Source organism: Erythrolamprus reginae, chromosome 2, assembly GCF_031021105.1.
Source record: "Erythrolamprus reginae isolate rEryReg1 chromosome 2, rEryReg1.hap1, whole genome shotgun sequence".
In the NCBI taxonomy this organism is placed as follows: Eukaryota; Metazoa; Chordata; class Lepidosauria; order Squamata; family Dipsadidae; genus Erythrolamprus; species Erythrolamprus reginae.
The window spans coordinates 192,363,205-192,370,699 of NC_091951.1; positions in this window are offsets into that span (position 1 = coordinate 192,363,205).

A 7,495-nucleotide genomic window follows, 5' to 3' on the forward strand; every position below is an offset into this window, starting at 1 on the left:
TCTACAGCCCATCCAACAGGCTCAAAAGTGCACGCTGACCCATTCTACCTCTGGGAAATGGCCCTAAATATTGAGATGACATGCAACTTGTTTATTTAAAAAAAAATCAGGAGACTGTGGGGAAGAGAGAAAGAGAGAGAGGGACAAAGTGACACAAAGCACATTCTTTTTGTTCCCATTTGTGCAAACGTCTTGGTTCAGTATTTTCCTTCCCTTCCTACAAAAATCCTTGACCTTGGTGTGTGGCATTTCCTGCCTCCCACGCTCAGTTTTACCATTCCCACAGAGACAGGACAGTCCCAAGCACCTAGATCAGTGATGGAGAATCTTTTGGGCTTGAGGTGTCCAAAATTTGAAAAATGCCTAATTTGACTCGCTACCCTCCCCCCTCAAACCAAAGAGAAACCATTCTTTACATATTCATTTGTTTAAAATATATATGCAGTCCAACCGTGTGAGATTCCCAGAATCTGCTGCACGCCTCCCTCAGGTGGGTGTTCTCTTTCTGTTGACAGGGCCCTGCGGCAGCTCTGGGTCACCCGAGGCCTTCATTCTTGAAGTGGCTTGGGAGAAGGCACTTCCATAGCCTCTGCAAGCCTCCGAAAACCACAAAGGCACACGCCATTCTTGTATAGCTTTCAGGGGCTCTGCAGGCTGCAGAAGACCATAGCTCTCTCGTGTAACTTCTGGAGGGTCCAGAGGCCACATGAGAACACACCCTATCCTCGTGTGGCATCCAAAATTTGGATACTTTCAAGAATATTGCTGGGTGTCAGTGAATGTTGGCTTGTCACACAAAACGGGGTGCATCATTCTCACTCTTGACTTGGTGTCATAGGTTCGCCATCGTTGACCTAGATATTGGAATGAATAATGCCAGTTGAATTCTTTTAGAGGACCCTGCCCACCACCAATTTTGAAAGGAGTCCCAAGTGATCCAGATTAGTCTGCAAATGTCTCCACGTTTTCCACAGAATCTATCTGAGCTTCGTTAGGAGAACAGGTAGTCAAACTGCTAAGCTGTTTCAAAAAAGAGTTGAAAGTGGTTTGAGAGAGTCATTGCAGCTGATAACAGACATATATGCCAGCTAGCTGACTTTGGTCTCACACTCTTGTCTCACAAGCTCTCTGGAAAGAATTTAATAATAGAAAAATCATGTAAGACCATTTTCTCGGAAGCAACATGAGGTGCTGACAAGCAGACCATAACCACCCACTGTTGGGACTGGGAGTCATAAAAATAATTGCACGGTTCTTTTTCAGATGATCTTTATCTTTGGGGAAATTGTGTCTTCCCTTCTTTGGCTCCAACCACAAAACATAAATACAAGCCAGAGATAGGCCAACCAACAGGCCACGAGTAGGTCTTACAGCCATTCAGTGTTATAATGCCACTGGGAAAAGTGAGTTACAACCCGACCCTTGCTCTTTACAACCACCGCATCATCCCCACAGTCATGTGATTGAAATCCAGGTCCTTGGAAACTTGGTAATGGTTGCAGAATCCCAGAGTTGTGTGATCACTATTTGTGACCTTCCCAGGCAGCTTCCCGACAAGCAAAATCAATGGAAGAACCTGGATTCACTTAACAATCATACAATTTAGTTAATAGTGATTTGCAGCATTGGACAAAAGGATGTAAAATTAGGCATGATTCATCTTATTTAATAGGATAGGGTAGGGTAGGGTAGGGTAGGGTAGGGTAGAGTAGGGTAGAGTAGAACAGAACAGAACAGAATAGAATAGAATTCTTTATTGGCCAAGTGTGATTGGGCACACAAGGAATTTGTCTTTGATGCATATGCTCTCAGTGTACATTCATCATGAATCATAAGATACAACACTTAGTGATAATCAAGGTTACTAATAAGCAATCGAATTGTACTAGGAAACAAATAAAACAATATACAGTGTTCCCTCAATTTTCGCAGGGGATGCGTTCCGAGACCGCCCGCGAAAGTCGAATTTCCGCGAAGTAGAGATGCAGAAGTAAATACACTATTTTTGGCTATGAACAGTATCCCAAGCCTTCCCTTAACACTTTAAAACCCTAAATTACAATTTCCCATTCCCTTAGCAACCATTTAGATTATTACTCACCATGTTTATTTATTAAAGTTTATTTAAAAAAATGTTTTTTAAAGGCAGACGAAAGTTTGGCAATGACATATTGACGTCATCGGGCGGGAAAAACCATGGTATAGGGGGGGAAAGCTGCGAAGTATTTTTTAATGAATATTTTTGAAAAACCGTGGTATAGACGCTCCGCGAAGTTCGAACCTGTGAAAATCGAGGGAACACTGTAAATTGTAAAAATACAAGCAACATAGTTATAATCATAAGTGAGAAGAGATAGCTATTAGGAAGGAGGAGGAGAATAATAGTAATACAGACTTAGTAAATAATTTGTCAGTGTTGTGGGAATTAGTGATGGCAACTGACATTTTGGTCTCAATTGTGGTCATAAAATAGGATAAGATAAAAGCACCTGCTAGTAGATTGCTCTTTGCTTCTTTCTCTTTTAAAATAGCAGGGGGGGGGGAGGAAGATTACCCATTTTCATTCTCACTTTGGGAGGAACACTGTACACTTTCTTCACCCCAGTTTTCTAATGGAAATTATCAGCTGGGGGTGCACACGGCAAGGTGTTGGCTTGGAACCATAAGGCAGGAGAGAGGCCGCATCCTTTTGCATCCTGTTAAGACCCACCTTAAGCGAGCAAGCGGCTGCCCTGCGCTTGCCTTTGCTGCGCTTTGGCCCTCGGTTGAGAAGGGTCCTCCCGTGTGCGCCACAGCCAGCTAGGGAGTCACGAGAGTGGGAGGAAGATCACCCAAAGGGAAGCCTCCACCAGGGGGTTGTTCAGCAGAGAGAGAGTAGGCGAGAGAGAGGGAGAAAGAAAGAGGGATTTAATTGAATTTAATTGATTTATAAACCACCCAATCCTGCGGCACTCAGGGCGACTTACAACAATAAAATTTATTTATTTATTCAACTTCTATGCCGCCCAATCCTGAAGGATTCAGGGCGGCTTACAACAGGGGTACAAATATAAGAATAAATACAAAACAGTAAAAGAAGTCGAATAGTTGCCTGAGATTAAAACATACAAACTAAAAAAACCATGAAAAAGTTATTATAAAAAATAGAAAAACACACAAAATGGTACAATACAATGGAAGTCAAATTTAAAACAGTAAAAAATGGTAAAATCCAAATTAGCTAATCAATCATTAAAACCCCTAAACTATAATAAACTAAACTACAATCATACGCACATACATACCAAGCAAATGAGTAGATGTTAACTCTCATGGCCCCCAGGCCTGCCAGCAAAGCCAGGTCTTCACGGCCTTTCAGAAGGGAGGGAGTGGGTGAAAGAGATGGGGAGAGGGAGGGAGTGAAAGAGCAATGAGAGAGGGAGGGAGAAAAGAGATGGGAGAAGGAGAGAGAAAGAGGGGGAGAGGGAGGGAGAGCAATGAGAGGGGGAGGGAGAAAGAGATGGGAGAAGGACAGAGAAAGATGGGTGGGGTGGAAGGGAGAGATGGGGAGAGGGAGAGAGTTATGGAGAGAGGGGGGAAGAGAAAGAGATATATACCTGTTTTCCATAAAAAAGAAAACAGAGCCACAAAACCTGGATAGGTGTAGCTGGGAGGGTCATGTGACTGTTTGGGGTTGAGTGACATCAAGTTGTCTATGCCCTCCGAGGTTTTGTGGCTCCGGGTGTTTTGTTTTCTCTGGAAAACAGGTCCAAATGGCTCTTTAAGTTTTTAAGGTTTCCGACCCCTGTTTTAGGCCATAGTCAAGATGCATTCATCTTCAAAGTATTGGTGATGACCGACAAAGCCCTACATGGCATCGGACCAGATTACTTATGGGACCACCTTCTGCCACATAAATCCGTACAGCTGGTTGGGTCCCACAGAGTTGGCCTTCTCCAGGTCCCATCAACTAGACAATGTTGCTTGGTGGGGCCTAGGGGAAGAGCCTTCTCTGTGGGGGCACTGGCCCTCTGGAATCAGCTCCCCCCAGAGATTCATACTGCCCCCACCCTCCTCGCCTTCCGCAAGAGCCTCAAGATTATGTTGCCAGGCTTGGGGCAATTAGACCTTGCCCCTCTGACCAATAAATGTAATGTATGGTGTGATTGGACTGTATGATTGCGTATTACACTTTTAGTTGTATTTTAAGTTATTAGATTTGTGCTACATGCTTATGTTTGTATCTATTCTGTGAGCCGCCCGAGTCTTCACAGAAGGGCGGCATAAAAGAAACATAGAAACATAGAAGATTGATGGCAGAAAAATACTTCATGGTCCATCTAGTCTGTCCTTATACTATTTCCTGTATTTTATCTTAGGATGGATATATGTTTATCCCAGGCATGTTTAAATTCAATTACTATGGATTTACCAACTCCATCTGCTGGAAGTTTGCTTGTACAAATCTAATAAATAATAAAAATAATAATCCTGCAGTTATTTGGTGGGAGTGGCTGGTTTCCCAAAGTTAAGCAGGGTCAGACCAATGGTGGGCTGCTCCCGGTTGGGTCCAGTTCTGTGAACTGGTAATGATGGCAGCGGCAGGTTGCTCCGCCCGCCCAGATGCTTCTGCATAAGTGCAGAACTGCATGCACGAACCAGTAGCAACGGCTTTTAGAACCCACTCCTGGGTCAGACTGGACTCGTACTTGGATAGGAGACCACCAGGAAATCTTTCTAAGAAGAGAAAACATATTGGAAGAATATCCTGTCCAAGAAAATCTGGGAAACTGCCATAAACTGAGCTCAACTGAAGGAGTCTTCACCTTTACCTTTCTCCAACCCTGTCAGCCCTCAGTTCAACTCAGGCTTTCTTTTACAGATTTCCTTTAATTTTATACTATTACAGGACACGAAGTGATTAGGAATTAAAATACAACAAGGTAAAACTGCAGTTGTTTTTATCCTCGGCTTCTTCCCCTAAGCCTTACACGCCTTCTGTCATACCTCACACCAAGATCATTTCCTTGCAGAGAAAAAGAAATGATACCTCTGCTTTCTACACAGAACAAATTATTTAAATCTACTGAGACTCGGAACTGACATCCCAAATCAATCCAAGTGGTGAGCTGAATCCAGACCTGAGGCTCAGCTGCATTTTGCCTAATCACAGTTAGTGGAACAAGCCATGGTTGATGTCTAAGCCATATACATAGGTTATTACAACTTCCCATAATCTCTTCATGGTTATTCTGCACATTTGTAATGCACCGAGTGCCTTGATGTGCTATTTTAATGCTGAAGGATGCCAGCTAATGTAAATATGCCCTTTCTTTTTAAGAGCCCTACAATTCTCCAGCCCATTGTTCATTCTTGTCCCTACTTTTTAGAATGAACTTTGACCCTTAGCCGAGAGAAAGGAGAGAGTCAGTTTGGCCTAGCAGTTGAGACTGGAGACAGTGAGTTCTAGTATTGTATAAAACCAGCTGGAGCAGGGGTAGGCAAACTTGGCTCTTCTATGATTTGTGGACTTCAACTCCCAGAATTCCTGAGCCAGTCATGCTAGCTCAGGAATTCTAGAAGTCCACATGTCATAGAAGAGCCAACTTTGCCTGTCCCTGAGCTGGAGGATCTTAGGCCAGTCACCTCTCACCATCCTGGGAAGTACGCAATGGCAAACCACTTCCAAAATCATAGAAACATAGAAACATAGAAGTCTAACGGCAGAAAAAGACCTCATGGTCCATCTAGTCTGCCCTTATACTATTTTCTGTATTTTATCTTAGGATGGATATATGTTTAACCCAGGCATGTTTAAATTCAGTTACTGTGGATATATCTACCACGTCTGCTGGAAGTTTGTTCCAAGGATCTACTACTCTTTCAGTAAAATAATATTTTCTCATGTTGCTTTTGATCTTTCCCCCAACTACCTTCAGATTGTGTCCCCTTGTTCTTGTGTTCACTTTCCTATTAAAAACACTTCCCTCCTGGACCTTATTTAACTCTTTAATATATTTAAATGTTTCGATCATGTCCCCCCTTTTCCTTCTGTCCTCCAGACTATACAGATTGAGTTCATTAAGTCTTTCCTGATACGTTTTATGCTTAAGACCTTCCCACCATTCTTGTAGCCCGTCTTTGGGCCCGTTCAATTTTGTCAATATCTTTTTGTAGGTGAGGTCTCCAGAACTGAACACAGTATTCCAAATGGGGTCTCACCAGCGCTATACAGCGGGATCACAATCTCCCTCTTCCTGCTTGTTATACCTGTAGCTATGCAGCCAAGCATCCTACTTGCTTTCCCTACCGCCTGACTGCACTGTTCACCCATTTTGAGACTGTCAGAAATCACTACCCCTAAATCCTTTTCTTCTGAAGTATTTGCTAACACAGAACTGCCAATACAATACTCAGATTGAGGATTCCTTTTCCCCAAGTGCATTATTTTACATTTGGAAACATTAAACTGCAGTTTCCATTGCTTTGACCATTTATCTAGTAAAGCTAAATCATTTACCATATTACAGACGCCTCCAGGAATATCAACCCTATTGCACACTTTAGAGTCATCGGCAAATAGGCAAACCTTCCCTACCAAACCTTCCCCTATGTCACTCACAAACATATTAAAAAGAATAGGACCCAGAACAGACCCTTGTGGCACACCGCTTGAAACCTGACTCTGCTCAGAATACTCGCCGTTAACAATAACTGTCTGATGTCTACGCTTCAGCCAGCTGCAAATCCATTGAACTATCCAGGGATTAAGTCCAATCTTCACTAATTTATCTATCAGCTCTTTATGTGGAACCGTATCAAAGGCTTTGCTGAAGTCCAGGTAGGCAATATCCACAGCACCTTGCCAATAAAGTTGCAGGGACTAATTTCTCTGTTGCCAGGAGTTAACAGTGTACACAAAGGGCCTAAATGCATGTGCACCAGTGATGGGCTTCTACCGGTACGATCAGGTATGCAGAACTGGTAGAAAAAAATTGAACTTTTTTCTTTTTTTCCCTTCTGGGCTCTGGGTATGTTTTTCCTATTGCAGTAAATGAGGTTGAATGTGTATACAGTGATCCCTCGATTTTCGCGATCTCGTTCTTTGCGAAACGCTATATCGTGATTTTTCCACCCGATGACGTCACTCTCTTCCTTCCTTTCTCATCTTTCTTTCTCTCTCTCTTTCTCTATCTTGCTTCTTCCTCTCTCACACTCTCTTCCTCCCTCTCTCATCTCTTTCTTTCCTTCTCTCTCTTTCTCTATCTCTCCCCCTCTTGCTGGCGGGCGGCGGGCGGGCAAGCGGGGGCATCAGCGAGGAGCCGGGGTTTCCCCTTTGCGTGGGCGGCGGGGAAACCCCGATCTTCATCTGCTCGCTGCTGCTGCGGCCACCCAGCAGCTGATCTGCTCGGCGGCAGCAGCGAGGAGCCGAATCGGGCTTTCCCCTTTGCGTGGGCGGCGGGGAAACCCCGATCTTCGTCTGCTCGCTGCTGCTGCAGCAGCAGTGAGCAGACGA